Genomic DNA, 16,979 nt, shown 5'->3' on the forward strand with positions numbered 1-16,979 from the left:
TGATTAATATGAAAAGGCTGCTCTGCTATCCGAAGGTGCGTAATACCTTTGAACCAAGGAATAATTTAAAAGTTACCAAACCGAGTTATAATTCTAACTACTGCACATATATTGATGCGTCCGGTAAATTTACTCATCCAAATTTTTGTAAGAATTTTTGGTTTAAGTTTGAAGGGACATTTGATACAGAGCATATTGCCTACCTAGCACACTGTGAGACGTGTTATGCATTTTATATAGTTAAGACAGATAAAAAATTCAAGTATAGAATAACGGAGCACCTCTATGACATTTAGCATAGGGTCCCAACCAATGCATTGGCGAAACATGTGAACAGTGAAGGGAAACACAATTTTAAGTTCATGATCATAGATAGAACAAGAGTTAATTATAGATTGGGGGACATAAGAAATCAAACAGAGGTCAACGAAACAAAATGGATTATTAAACTTAGAGGAGATTCAGGAAAGGGGCTCAATGATAAAGTCCCAGTAAAACCAATACTTAAAGCAAGGCCTCTTAGAAGATGAAGAAAACATGAAGATAGTGTTTTATTTTGTATATATTTGATGTATATTTTACATATTTCTACATATGTTTTATTTAAGTATGTTTTTATGTAAGATTTTTTGAAAAATCTTTTAAAGAGCTTTGGCTTTAACTAAATTGTTTACAAATTAATTAATGAGCAATTTGAGTTTAATGGAAGCTCCTATTTTAACCAGTGTCAGTAAGTGTATGTTGAACATCTGAAGAAGTAGTGGATTCACTGTGAAAACGCTTACGTATCCTCTTGCTTAATAAATTATTTCGAACCGGAATGTTGCCATTTGTTTTGCCTGGGACTGTGTTTTGTTTATGGAGTATTCTTGTTTCTGGACCAAGTATTTATCTGCAAGAGTCTGGTATTAATTATTTTCGCATTTTAAATATTTAAGATAATATATCTTCAAATATAACCATTTCTTCAAACATTATTGTGAACTAACTGTCCCATTTCATTTTATGAACTTTTTTTATGTTGTAAAATAAACATTCACATTCCTTGAGCAGCTAGTAATTTACAGTAAACATTAACAGTTCCTGTTTGAATTATGTTACGTGGTAAAAATAAGATTGTGATTCATAGGTTGTGCAGTCTGCAGGCAGAGATTTAGAAATAACATGTACCGGTTTTAGTATTTTATGTTCTAATTGTTTCTTGTAATGATTGCTATTACATCTCTCTTGAATCTTGAGACTATATAAGACGAAGGAAAATAAAAATGTACTGAAATTAGGGAACAAAATGCATTTAAACTAAACATAATAAGCTTCCATTTGATGAAGTGTCATACATGCATACAGAACACTGGACTTATTGATATGGAGAAATATTTAACTGCAGTGGTAAAACATTAAATTAAATGAGATTTGTCTCTGAGTCTACAGGTCAACATTTAAGTGCTAGTAATGCAAATATATCTAATTTTGAAAGGATTGTCTCTGTCTAAACACTGTGTTGTGTTTAGATGGATCACTTAACTATATTTTAAAGTCTGTTATGAAAATGACAGACCATGATAAAACATATTTATTCATTTTATAAAAACAGGAAAGTGAGATTAAAGACCCAGCATTGTAGAAATGCTTTTTGGTATGTTTGCAAGGGTGTGAGAGGAGTGTAAATAGCGTGCCATAGGCTAGGTGCTTAGCAAACAGTTAATCAGGGCTGTGGAATTATAATATTAATTTGTAGTCTACTCCTGTGTCATGAAATTAGACCTCAGACTAAACATCGCTTTCAGGACCTAAATAGCAAAGCTAAACAAGTACAGGGATTTTAAATTGAATTTCACCAACATTTTCTTGCACTAGTAATAGCTGCTTTTCAAGCCTGCCTTGCCATCTCCCACTGTTCAGTGGTGTGACGTCCCTCCTCTGGGCCATTGATAAAGGAGCCTCAGTCCTCACCACTGACACTGGTATGGAACATTCACTGAGCACAAAAATGGATACACACAGTAATTTCAGATGCAGGTCTCTGCACCAAGTGCAATTTCCCTTAAGAGCACGCAGGAAGCACACTTTGGTCTTGGGACTGGACTTCCTCTACAGGCCCCAAATAGGACTTCACCTTTCTCTCTGCAGAAGTCAGTGCTCTGTGTTCCTGTTCCAAATAGCTGACACACACACTCTTTGAGATTTGATTTTCACACACACACACACACACACACACACACACACACACACACACACACACACACACACACACACACACACCTGGGAAAGGCTGGCACAGATTTGCCAGCTATATCACCTCCACCCAAAGTATAAGGTAGATTCACTGTCATCAGCCAGCTACTTTAAGGCTGTTCCCAGGGTACCCAATTACTCTTAGTAAAATTAATACTTATACAAATGGTAATGTTTGACCAAGTGGCAAGATTTTCAAGAGCATGAAGCCACAGTGCCTCCATATAAATGCAGTTACTCTCAAGGGTTAAAATATTTTCTAAAAGACCAGCCACAATGGAAGGTATTTAATACTAAATAATAAAATAGAAAACATGGAAATACTGAATATCTAGTTATAATAAATACCAGAATTTCATTTCACAGGAAATATAAAAAATAACACAGCTGGAAAGATACAGAAAAAGAAAAACAATACTTTTAGCTAATTTCACTATACTTTCTTAACTGACTGAAGAATTACTGTTAAAAGAAACACATAGAAACCAGTATCGCCACATAGATCTGTATTTTGTTTTATTCTTCTAGTACCTCGGCTTGTCGCCTTCTCAGGAATAATTCAGTAGTACAAACTGATCTAATTTATACACAAAAAGTGCCCCATCTATCAGTTATACAATCAATTAACAAATTAACATTCAAATAACTGTTATTAAACTTTTTTATAATATCCTATTAAAATATGTTATTTTACTTATAATTCTTATTAAATTTATTTATAATCATACACAGTGCATATTTATCATACAAAAACTGTTAAAATGTATGAAATTTATCTATAAAGTTAAATTTTGATAGTAATTTAACTTTATAGATAAATGTCATACATTTTAACAGATCAGTTGTCTTCATTTGGTGTTTGCAACATGAAGAATTATTGTCCCCTAGTTAAGTCACTTACTAAGGCAAGGCAAGATGAAGTGGGTCAGTTCCAAAACAGATTGCTGAGTGTGTCGTCTGTCATCTATCTCACTAGTATCTAAATACGGTTTCAGTGCTGGTTACAGAATGACATCACATCTGGTCACCTGATTCTGCGGTTCCCTCACTAGCCCACTGAGTAGTGGCTGAGCCAGGATCTAGCGCGGATGTGTCACAATACACACCTAGAACTTTGCTAAGGCTTATTTCAGCATCTGGAGACTGTAGAACAATTCCAACCCTTTCATCCTTCCTGCAGAGACTAACTAGCCATTCTTTGGTACCCCAGGGTAGCAATTAGTTCATCACTAAGGACAATAGGTACAGGATCCCAGCCCAGACATTGCATCTCTGGCTGCATTCAGGCCTGAGAAATAAAATCTTTATGGCCTAAACCAAGTCATTTAATTTCAGGCTATTTTTGTTAAGGTTAGCTGGGCTAAGCTTAACCCCTTCCCTTCCAGCATCCTCTGTTAACATATATACATTTCATTAGTTACAATACAGTCTGACATACATGTATACATTTTTAACACAAACGACTTTACAAATACATTTCTAACACAAGCATCTTTAAAAATCAATTTGATATTCAAATGACATAAAACTCTTTATAAAGCTCCAGCTAGTTATGCTGGCATATGTTACACATGCAATACCCTACTGTCTCTGGCATAGCTGGCACTACCTCATATCATCACAAGTGGAAAGTCTACTACTGATTCCAATCAGTTACTGTCCAGCACAGCCACTGACTACCACTAGCTTTACTAAGCAGAGTGCTATTAAACAGTTAAACCTCCAAGTCTGAAATGTTGCAACTGTTTTTATTCAGGCATTATGTTTTGTCTTAAGTAATGATAAAGATAAAAGTGGAGCAGAGGTAAAGTTATTTATTTATTCATTCATTTACTATTTGTTCACCAGATAAGTGGACTTATCTGTTAACCCTTTTCATCGACAACTTGAGCTCAGAGAGAAAAGAAAATGCACCAATATTTTTCTAATCAACAATATTATGTACAGAATGAATATATAACAAAATGTAAAACATTCTAGTAAGAAATAGTACAGATATGGTAAGATTAAAATTCCAGTCAAACTACATTGAGAGAAAAAGAAAATATACTAAATATAAGCTAAGATATGCTTACAGTACAGTGAAATTATACTTAATAAAAAAACTCCTATATGCATGTGAACTATATGCATATAAGATGTCACATTATGAGACAGAGAAAAGTTTCTTAAATGTATTCTATTATTCATAATATGGGATGGTAAGTTTCCTAGCCATTGCCATTGTAGCAGTTACATGTACATTCAGTAAAGAAGTGCTCTTTAAGTGCATCTTAAAGATTTTAGTGGTTTCTAGATTTTTGATGTCAGTAGGCAGGTGGTTCCAGGTAGCAGTTCCAAGTCTAGAGAAGGCTTTATTACCCACAGCATTTTTAAATGGAGGGACTAGAGAGAAATTGCTGGCTTTTGTACTTCTAAGTACATAAAGAATAAGGGCTGTCTTGTAAAGGTAGTCTCACTCTTAAAGGAGGCAGTGTCCATGTTTTAGAACCTTGTAAATTAAGAATATTTATGAGGCACTGAACATCCATTGGAATTTTTTAGCATATTGTAATGGTGCATCTGCAGGGTCTGCTAAAATAATAAATCTACAGATTTTATTATTAACAGTTTGGATTTTGTGAGTATTGTGGGCTGAATGCAGAACAAGAAAAGGAAGACCATATTCCATTTTGGGAATTAAAAATATTTTTAGTAATGGACGTATAAGCAGTGGGTGAAAGGAGTGACTCATCTTTAGAACAGTTGTAATTGAGCAATGACTTTATTAGTTACAAGTTCTGTATGTGTAGTAAAAGAAAGAGTAGGATCAAGTGTCATGCTTGGGAATCTCTGTTCAGTGACATTAGTCATTATGTTTCCATCAAGATCTGTTAGGACAGGAGGGATAGTGGGTCATTTCATGGCTGTCAAAGACCATGATGTTAGTTTTCTTTGAGTTAATTTGTAGTTTGTTAGAAGTGGACCAAATGCATAACTGAGTGAAATTGTCCTGTAACTAGGTTTGCAGGTCATAGTGGTTAGTATAGCAAACTCTCTTTTGGATTGTTCAGTAATGCACTTTGGTATCTCTTTTACTTTAGTGTGGTTGCACCTTTACAGCATCGGTTTTTCTCTTACAGTACTCCCCATAAGAATGTTTTATACCACAAGATCAATTAAGATTCATATTAGGAAGACAACACCAAGATTGCATTAAGTTATTCTTCTCAACCCTGTTACAGACATACAATGTAAAGAATTAGCTTTGAGTAGCCTCTCTAATGGTTTTAAGGTTGATTTTTGTTTTTCAGATAATCAGAATATGCTATTACTTTGAGAACTTATCTTGATCATAGACAGCGTTGCACTCCTAACAGTGTATGGTGTGATGTTACATTACATAAGCATGCTTGTGGCCTATGCCTACCAGTTCTTTTGAACCTGTTGCAGATCTCAGTCCTTCCTATCATTACTGAAAGCTCATGCATCTGTGCATCTATGATCTTTTTTGTTTTGTAATTTGCTAAAATATATTATCTTCTTACTTCTCCTTCATTATGTGGGAGGGTCTCTTTTTTCTTAATGAGCAGGCCAGATTTTTGGTGCTTCAGTATTCCCTGACAGGACTAGCTTGGGCTGTGTTCTAGATAGAAGCATGATTGTAATTTCCCTGTCCTCGTGAACTTCAGATGGAGGGAGATTATCCCCAGTTATCTAGGAGTCCAGTCCTTTTACAGTGTTGTGGTTCTTTCAGGTGCTTGAAATTTGGGAGAGGACTATCCCAAGCTCCTTCCCTGAGTTGTACTTCCCCAGTTGCTCATTTCACCACCTCCTTCCAACCTGATTTGCTTCATCCATCCAGGCGCCCCATCCATGTGAAGCAGAGTTCCTCCCTAACCCAATTCAAGTGCAATGTGGACAATTGGATGGGAAACGGGAAGTTCATCCCTGGTTTGGCGCATATGTCTCTAATGCAAACAGGTAACCTGTAAATGGTTCATCTCCCAGGCCCGTGTTTCAACTTATCCAGGGTATCAGAACTTGTTAGAGATTTGGGATGCATGGCTAGGCTTAAAAAGGCCCTTGTAGTCATTAGCCTAGTAAACATCTATGAACCTATACTTTGCCATGTAGCCTGATCACAGCAGGCAGCTCATGGAGTCCTTTGGTCATGGATCATTGTTACAGAATCCTTTTCTACATCCTCCCAATTAGTCCATCTGGATTGGTCAGCCTTGGTAAAAGAGAAATCAATGGGTTATCCTGCACCATAAGCCACTGTTCATGGGCAAGAGAATAGGTATTTGTTCAATTCGTAATGGGGATTCACAAGTCACAGATCATGGAGCTTTAGCTGAATGCAGATGCTGGAACCTGAGCAAGCCTTTCTTCATCCTTGCCCCCTTGTTGTGTGTGGTTTCATGAAAGCCTAGTCCCATGCTGCTCTTTGGCATAGCCAACACCAGGTTCAAATGAGCCTCAGAGTGAACAAGATTCTTGGACCTGAAAGATAACAGAGGCTGTGTTCCAAAAGAAGGGGGGTCACCGATGGGTATATTAATTGTTGAAAGGATGATGTCTTGGGCTGTTTGCACTCCTCGGGCATTGTAATTGAAGTGAAGGGGAGAGCCACCCTGAGCACAAGGTCTTAGGGGGCAAAAAAAACATTGAACAAGTCTTGGAGGGCAGGATCAGTAGCAGTAAAGTGCAAACATTTCTAAATGCTGGTATGGAAAATAAATTTGCTGTGTGGTATTATTTATAGCAAACTGATTACTACATAGCAAGCAGATTATTACAACTTTTAAAAACAGAAAAGACCGTTTTTATTTTTTTGCTTCACAATTCTCTTTGTTGAGGATTATATCTGGTGAGAGCACTTGATCTGAGAAGGGACCAAGCACTAGCCAGGAGGAATGGGGCAATTACTTTTTTTTGTTCCTCAATGTGAGGTTTTCTAGATTGGGGAATAGAATGCTTTGTTATCTTTTTTAAGCATATCTCTCAACCTCTTGGGGAATAGAATGCTTTGTTATCTTATTTAAGCATATCTCGCAACCTCTTGGGGAATAGGATGCTTTGTTATGTTTTTTAAGCATATCTCTCAACCTCTTGGGGAATTGGATGCGTTGTTATCTTTTGCTCCATGATGTGTTGTTGGAGGATACTATGCAAGACATTTAAGCATATTGGGGGGGGGGGGGGGGGGCAAAGGCCTAAAAATAGGTACAGATTTTAAACATTGTTCTTATAAATTGAGAGAGATTTGCTAGAATAACAGATTTTGTGTTAAGAAGCATTTTCTTAAGGATATGAAGTTGGAAACTCAAATATATGTCATTTACTTCAATCCTCAGTGATTTGCCAGAAAATCAAACATTTTATGAAGAACAAACCAAAAATGTGAGGCAAAAATCTGGGCATTCTCCCAAAATGTGGATAGCTGAGAGGTATGCCTTTAAGCTGCCCTGCAGCTGGAGATAGTATTTAAAGGTTCTGAGAGTTAGGAGGAACTTATGCTCCTCAGAGACTGCCTCCAAGGGAGGGAGAACTAGAAGGCTTTACAGGGTCATCCAGTTGTCCCTTCAGTTGTGGCAGTCATAGAAGATTTCATTTTGTGAATCTAGAGGAAGTTACCCTCCTCAGAAGATGCCTATGAGTGATGTTCTTGCTAATCTTCTGCAGTCCAACTTGTGGTGGACTTTGCTCAGGTTCCATCATCTGTTGAAGCATAGGTCTTTTGTCCCTTGTCTAGGGGTACAGAGTAGCATGATAGATGGATAGTTTTAGCAGAAATGTCTATTATTGTGCTACCTTAGGACTTAGACTATGACTTCTGTTTGTTCTGTGTTTGTATGAAGACTGAAGGACCTTAATTCCCTTCTGAATGTGTCTTAGGCCAAGGGTCCTTGCCTTATTCTTGATAACAGTGGTATGACAGTGGAACCTATAAATGCCAATACTGGGTGGACAGGTTGACGTGCTTGGCATGACATAAACCTGGGTAAATGATAAAAGGGACTGGTAGATGGATGTCACAGGTTGTCTGTTTTTTCAAGTCAAGCAGTAACAAGTGGGAAATGACAGGGAATGACAAGGATAGCAACCTGTGTGAGGCAAGACGTTATCTGTGAGATAACTAAAAAACCAACAGGAAGGAGAGTTCTGGAGAACTAACAGCCACATAGCAAACAGGCACACCAAAACCACAAATCAGCTGCTTAATTCAACTCGTCTAACAGATTCTAATCAGTGAGTTTTTACTTCCTTCACACCCATTCTCCTTTCTCATTGCCAGACATCTCCAAGTAGAAGATCTGCCCAACCTGTCTCATCTGTTCACTCCACCCACATACCCCCCATTCTACTTCTAATTTATTTCTTGATCTGCTGTGAATATACTTATTTCAAAAATATACACCAGGTCTTTACTAATTCACCAAAGATATCTAAAATTATCTGCTCTTAAGTTAGTAAAGTCATTTATTTTATTTTTTTCACTTTCTGGTTTTGCCCCACCTACATTTAAACATGCCACAATCAGTCATTTATTTACCGTAGTCTAAAATGCCTCAAATACAAATTGTTATTCTGTGCTCTAAAGCCAAGGTTTTTGTGAAACTACTAAAAACTAATGTTTAAACAGTAATAAAACACATGCAGGTATTGCTGCTGTCATGTAGCCAGCATGATTCAGTAAGGTCTTTAATACTGTTAGCATAATCGACTGCACCACTAATCTCACCTGCTCAGGCATGGATCAAGGTAAGCTAAATGCAACTGTCTTTGTAGACATGAAGAAAGTCTTTGAAACTGCGGGCCACTATCTACTGTTCAAATGGCTCCAAAACCTTGAGTTCTCTGAGGATCTCTTGGCTAGGTTTAGCAGTTACATCTTTGACAGAACTTTTGCGATCTTTGAAAGTAACAGTCTGTCTCACCCTGGCACCTTTAAATTGTGTCTGGTTCAGGGATTTGTTCTTGGTCATGTACTGTTCTCAGTATTTATTTGTGGCCTAAAATGTCACATCCTGCAGTCTTGGGAAACTCTTTAAGTAGTTGATATACTCCTTGGATTTGGCACTGTATCTCTGTCTCAGACTTTTAAAAACCTTGGAAATCTGTTCATTTTAATTATATTTCTGTTAACACTTTCATGTCTGCCTGCATACTTTTTAGAACCACATAGTGCATCATAAGAGTTCACCCAACTGGTCCACAGTCTTCACACAGCATGACTGTTGAAGCCAAAAACAATAAATCCTTTTGCCTTCAGCTTGAACCCAGTATTTCTGTACCCACAAAAAAATCCCATCACCTAATTTCCTACTATAGAACCTCTCACTGTTTCAGTTCTCAAAACTGTCCAACTCTTTTCTCTGTACCTGCTTTTTCATCCTAATACATTCTGTTCTCCTGCTTTACATCCTCCCCCTCCTTTGAATCCTACACAGGTACATGGATATACTATTTTCTTTTCCAACTCACATACACAGCAAAGTTACTTTCTCTTCTAAGCTGAATTTTATACTTCTGTTTCCATTTACGCTCTCACTTAGAAAATTTTTGTCCTTTGCATGTAATTATTGAAATGTCTTCTCTGCCAATTATCTTATCCTTCCTACTGTCTGTCCACTTTTTTATGTATCAACAATGTTTACTTAATTGTATGTAGTCCATTTTATTCATGTATCAAGTGTTTTATTAGTTAATTGTATGTAACAATGTGGAGCTTTTCTCCCCGGGTCTCCACTGAAAATGGGCTCCTCCAGGCCTAGTGGACTTTCCCGATCAACAAATGCAATAAATAAATAAATACATTTCTTTCCAACAGATTCAAGGCAAGATAACTTCTGGGCACTTCTGCCTTCTCCAAAAAATTCAAATACACCTTGCCTGTACTCTATCAGGCCATAATAATCATACAATCCAAATAACAATAAACAAGATCTGTTGGTTTATTTCCATTCCATACAACTTAAACCACAACTTTTTACCATTGAAGAAAGCTGGTCACTACTAGTTACAAGTTGGGCCACCCATCAGCTGTCATGCCTCATTTGTAAAGTCCTATACCAGGAGCGCTGTGCTCCCCTTACAAGAGTTCTTGTATAGCCAGCAGTTAATCCTCTCAGGTCAACAGGTATCAATGAACCATCCAGTCTTAGACTAATCTTTTAGTTAACCATGACAGAAAAGAGATTCTTTAACATAACTCCAGACAAGCAGCCTTTTCCTGCCACAACTTACCTGAATTGTTCATTTCAGAAGCTGTCTGGTGAACCATTTCATCAGTAGTCGGTGATGGTCTCTACTTTAGAGACATATTTTAGCATTTATATGGCCTGGACTGCCAGACATTCACTGCAGGTAACCTACAATGGTCTGATCTAAAATTTCAGAGACTTTCTCCTGGTGTAAATACTTTCCTGTTAAGTATGCCTCTGAACTCTGTCACACTGTTCTGTAATGTAAATGCTGTTTTGTACTGCTGTCTGTCTTATGTTAAAAGCTCTTCTCTTGAACTTGCATTTTGAAAATCTTGCATCTATATTGCTGTTTCTCTACAATCTTGTTAAAATTCCCATTTCTGTGTTAAGTTGTTAGTGCTTATTATCTTAAATATAAAAAAGAATGGAATGTAATTAAAATGAATAAAAAGAAATGGAATGGAAAAATGAAGAGATAAGAATATATCAAGAAAAAAAATAACAATACGGAAACTAAGAATAGATAGAGTTGATGAAAATAGAAAAAATGTTATAAGAATATCATGAGATAAAATGATCATGTGAATCCATGGGAATAATTAACATAATTAAAAATCAAGGTATAAAGCAAATGAATAAATGGTGTATGAAAAATGTGGTATATTAAGATTTTTATGGAAGTTACAAATGAATAAGCTACCTGTTATAAAAGGTTGATGAGAGAGTTTGTATTGTGGAGAATGAGAGAGATAACCTAACATATTTTTAACATGTAAAAGACAAAAAATTATGGAAACAAATAATAAAAAACAAAATAGTTAAGGAATTTCAAGATTATAAACAACTAAATATGGATATGATTGAGTATGTTTTTATGGACAATCGTTAATAATGTGGATAAAAATATTTGATATCATTTGGATGATTTGGAATGAAAGGTTAACTGAGGTAATGTTTAATGGTAAAAGGATTCCATCAAATATTATAAAGAAAATCAAATAGTGGTTATGGAGAAAGGAGTGAGGGTCTGTATGAATATAATCATCTTTTAGTAATTAAAGGAGAGTTAAAGTATGAGATGTCAAGTTTTTTTCTGTAAATATGCAAATGTATGTATTATAAACAAGGTGTAAATAATTTGTAAATAAAAATAGCCTACTCTTTTAGATAGGTGCTCTGGGATCTTTTACATCCACCTGAGCTACCACCAACTCAATCAGATTGACTTCAGTTTAATGTCTCTTCCAAAGGACAAGTCTTTGACAATTCATATAGATAACATTGGGAGACAAGTGATGAGTATGGTTCCATGAGATTGAATCTTGGGCCCACCACTCCCAGTAACTTCATGTCAGACATCGTAGTAGACACTAAGAAGATCCTATTTTTGGATGATACTAAGACAGGTTACAGTGGGAATGAACAAATGGGAATGAAAAATAGCACCTCATGTCTAATGCATAAAATTGCAAGATTCATCACTTGTGGTCCAGCAAAGCAATACTGAAATATTGGCTGTGTGGAGCAACCTTCACAGAAAAAACAAAATAACCTACACTGAATTTAGAAAGGAACCACCTGATAAAGGTGTGCCCAAAGCAAGTTAGTACGCTAAGATGCATTTTCAGAGGGACTGGCTTAGGATGTGGAATAATGCTGTTACTCTACTGATGATATGTCAGAGCACAACTGTATATCTGAAATACTTTGTATGTTTCTAGTATCCTTACAAGGAGAAGGAAGGCAAGCTAGTTGAAAGGGTACAGACAAAGTCTACCACGGTAGTAAGAGGGCTAGGGGTAAAGATACTTGAAATAAATTTGTGAGTTCATCATTTTCACAATGGTAGAATGGTAGAAAATAGAGGACATGATATGGATAAAGGGGGAGGGTCAATGTGAGGAAATAAATTGAAAGAGGAAAGACAAGGGGATGAAGAAGAGGCATGGATTTTCAGACTGTGAAGGTATGAACCTCAGTCTAGACATTTAAGCAAAATTTTTTTTTCTCATATGGAGAATTGGATGGAATTGGATTTGTGGAATATAAAACCACAGTTGGCTTCAAGTGTGCCTGATATGGCTGTTAAGTTACAAGGAGCAGTATTGCAGCATTGGCTACTGCTGCAAGCTACACTGAACGGAGCAGGCAGTGTAGTCTTCACTTTTTCTGCCATAAGTGTTATCTAATACTTTTACTTATTGTTTAACCCATTTCATAAAATCAGCAAGAAATATTAACCAATCAGATTACAACCGTCTGTGTAGGGAATCAGTTGTACAACATGGGAGAAGACTAGTTCAGGCTACCTAAACCTCATGTCCAACAGACTGCAAATCCAACAATCTGCCACTATCTTGAAAATTTAGTAGAGAAAAACCAAAAAGTCTCAAACACAGAAGCACACACAGGCAACCCTCCCACAAACACACAGAAAAAAAAACACCAGGAACACCCCCTATTCAGATTCACTGAAAGGGTCTGTTTGCTCAGTTGTACAGTTATCCAGAAATACATACATTTACTAAATCTGCATACAAATGGTAATAAATAAAAAAACAGAAATCAGGAATGTGACACAAATTAAACTTAGATTACAGTAACAAAAACACTAAAAACTTCACATTTACGTGATCCTATTACCTGATTAGGCACAATAAAAAGCACCCAAAAAGGTAAACACTAAAAAAACAAAACAAAAAAAAAACTTCCATTGAATGCATTGACTCTCAGCATGGGAAAATATAGGGAGTGAATAACATGAAGAAAAAAAAAAACAGTCCCCATTGAAACACTAAACAGAAAGCAGCCATGCTAAGCTAGAAGTCAGATTACACACACAGACACATGTACAGTATACAAAGATCAAACACTGCTTGAATAGAAATGTATGTTAAAATTGAACTAAAATACACTTAAAATGACCACTGAAACCCAATTAAATAAATGCAACAATCATACCATTGGCTAAGCCAACTTAAGAAAAATGATGGGAGTATGGAGAGCATTACTGCTTCCATATGTGTGTTTTTCAGTTCTTGGGAATTGCCATTAAAGTAGCACCCTTGTAAAAATTTTTAGCATATGCAGCAGCATACCATCCGCTAAATCAACGTAAGAAAAATGATGGATGTGGAGAAACACTACGGTTTGCTTATTATTTGAATTTCACTTAAGTTTTGAGACTGTACTATATAGAAAACAGCTAACATGTCTGTAAACCCCTATGTTACTGATATGCAAATCTCATTTGGACTCATTCACCTGCCAGAACTCAGCTGGGGTGTTATAAGTATTTTGCACTGGGTTAAAAACTGGACTGTGCAATAGTTTAAAACAGATTGACACTGAGGACCCTTAAATGACTACCCTGAACATTTCTTACCAAAATTTGACACAGGTAAAATGTCATAACCAGCAATCAGTTAGTTAAACTGGCCGGGGGAGCAATTTTACATTAAAACACCCTACAAAATATAACTATTATTCATAAACAACTAAATGTAAAATTTAAACTGCAAAAACGTACAGATTCCCATTTCATAAACAAGGCCATTGGAGGTGTACAGGGTGTATATTATAAAACATATTCAAGGTTTGTTACAGTATGCAGCACATTCTGATATCTGCATAATGATATGTCACTGAGGAATCCTATGCAAATGAGCATAGTGTTATGCAAAAGAATGAAGCCAAACTGGTGGACTGATTCAGAAATGTATAGAATTGCAGCATTGTGGAATGGTATGTGCCTATTTTAAAAGCCAAAGTCTGTGATGTACAAAATGGAAGCCATGCTGTGAATAGCAATAGCAGCAGTGTAACAGCATGGCTCGGGAGCTGCCACTGGAGCCACAGCACACAACGTTCTGCTTCACAGTCATATGTGCAAGTAGACAAGGCACAGACAGCAGTTGACCTATTACCACCTGATGGACCAACAGTTTGTAAACCATGTAGGGATACTGTAAGGGACCTAATTAAACTGTGCCATAACACATAGGTATGTGTAGCATTAACCATTTTAGGTACAAGATCCTTTCAGTGACCTACAAGGGATATGTTAGGGATATTGCAGACATCAGCATTTGAAATTCTAAACCATTTCTTTAACATTAAGCTACAAAATGTGGAGGAGTATATCTGCTTTTCCTGGACAGCAGAGGATACAGCAATGCTGTGCATCAGACATCGCCATTATCTTGCAGGTTAGGGGTTGGCAGGGCACAGTGATCATTATTTGCACTTGTTGGGGGGAGAGACAGTAATAGAAGAGTGTAATGCCATAATGTGTGGTAGGGACATGGGCAGTGAACTTTGTAGCCACATACTCTGGAAGGTTGTAAAGATTCAGTGATCACATCGTCCAGTGCCTGTGCACTATGTGCTTCCTTCACATATCAGTGCAAACCAAGCACTTCATCTTGACCACAAGCATGTGACCTGTATGCTCATAACATATGAACATGTATTCTCACAGCACTGTACTGCAGAGCTATATTATGCAACATGTGATTCATAAATGTGAGTCTTTGAGTATTGGTTGACCATATTGCTCCAGGAAAGGGCATACCGAGTGGCCATGGCTGCCTTAGAAAATGGGATAAGTGGGGTTCCTACCACATTCTAGGCCAATATGATGGCCCATTAAATAAGGTGGATAGCTGATACAAAATGGGCCAGGTGTGTTAATTGATACTACTAGTGTCATTCATAACAAGGGTAAGTGACACCATTATGATCACGTGAGGAGGTGCCATCCCTGACCTGCTCTGGTAGTGGGAGCTAGAGGCTCAAGAGACTGGACTAGAGATTTAAACAATTATCATTTAGATATTGGGCTATTGTCCTGCACTTTTCATAGTGCATGTTTTGTTTTGCAGCTACAAGGAAGTGCCTGGTGATGAAGAAGGCAAGAGGGCCTGTCCCAGCAGTGTGGTGTGTATGACTTCTTTGGTAGTCAACCACACAACTACAACTGTGTTTGAATAAAATTTATGTGATAATTTCATCCCACTCTGTCATCCTTCTGCTGGTTTATAGAAGAAGAAGAAAGGGTGTGGTCACCTTGTAATTGGATCTGTGTGACCAATGGCTTCTAGTTCTGCCTTTCAGCTTGAGTAATCTGGAGGGGGTTAGTGAGAAACTCTGTGGAGGGGGATGAAGGCTTCTTTGCTAACTGTAGACTAGAAGATTCTGCAGTGGTCTCCCAGCATCAGCTGCAGAGGTTGATTATTGCTGAGATGTGTGAGCAACTATATTCACTCCCACAACATGCCATGCTCTCTGGCATGCATGATGGAATAGCATGACCATCAGGCCCTGCACATAGGGCTTCTAGGAGAGCAACCGGCCCATAATATTGGCTAACCAGGTTAGTGATGCATGTGTTTATTACAGCTTGGCTGGTCTGACATCTAGTTAAGCATGGAACCTACCCTATCCTCTTCAGAGTGTGTTTCCTCCTTTAAGTGTCAGCCTCATTCCATGTTCAGTGTTCAGCCCTCCCTATCATCATATGTGTCCATCCCCACCTTTTGTGTGTATACTGCCCCTGTCTGCCTGTGTCTGTTCTCTGTGTTTGTCGGCTCCTATTACATGCCTTTCTCCTTTTATTTCATCCACATACATCCCTTAGTACCTTCTTCACCTACCCTTTCTTTGTAAATCTTGCAAAAGGGCTGTCACCCCAAAAATGTACAACCCCCACCAATTACACCTTACAGTTACCCTTCTGAATTAACCTCTTCTTGCTCTTTTCTCACTTTCCTATCTCCCCCATTTCTTCACGATTTATCTGGTGAGCAGGATTGCCAATGTGTTGTACACATCCATATTGGTCTTTCTGTTAGCTGCTATGCTGAGTTGTGATGCCTTTCTTATAGCAGTTGGCTGTTATTTGTAGCTGTACATCACTGCACTACATGCATGAGCACATATTGACTGACCTATGATAGCATGCCTTAACATGATGTCACATCAGGCATGTGCACTGCTCTAACATTGCTTTTGCCATATGGTAATATATCGCTACTCATCCTATGAGTCCCAGTAATTTTCTCAAAAAAAATGTGTGTCTGCTTTATTTAGTGAATGCTTACTTGCAATTTTTTTAAAGTTCAACATGTTTCTACCAGATTTGTAAAATGACATATTTGGAGCTTTCATTATGAATGATTCTTCTTGCACATTTCAGTGCAAAACGGTGAGTAACGACAGAAATATATTTGACAAAGCAGGTATGAAACCTCTTTTATGGCAGGAACTCTGACTGATAACATCATCATTTATACTGACACATAAAATGAGCATAATGAAGGTTTTGTCCCCATGCATTACAAAGTATCAAAGTTATAGCTGTTTTTTTCAATGGTGATTATTTCCTCAAATTCCACATTTCTACAGCATATTTGAAAACACCATCAGTGGGACCTCACTCTGTCAATGCTGCCTTTAAAATTAATAGTCTAAAAGTTTGTCCCAAAAGATTCATTGCTGACAAACATATGTTTCATTTGGCAAACACTTCATCATACCTTTTATAAATATAGA

At 37.2% G+C, this 16,979-nt stretch overlaps 1 protein-coding gene across 3 annotated transcripts in view; it reads left to right on the forward strand.

Moving 5' to 3' along the window:
- The window catches only part of VAV3 (vav guanine nucleotide exchange factor 3), a 2,320,370-nt gene that overhangs the window by 1,975,520 nt on the left and 327,871 nt on the right, over window positions 1–16,979 (forward strand). The gene's annotated exons all lie outside the window — the stretch shown is intronic.

Source organism: Protopterus annectens, chromosome 10.part0 (assembly GCF_019279795.1).
Source record: "Protopterus annectens isolate FY-2018-M chromosome 10.part0, PAN1.0, whole genome shotgun sequence".
Classification (NCBI taxonomy): domain Eukaryota; kingdom Metazoa; phylum Chordata; order Ceratodontiformes; family Protopteridae; genus Protopterus; species Protopterus annectens.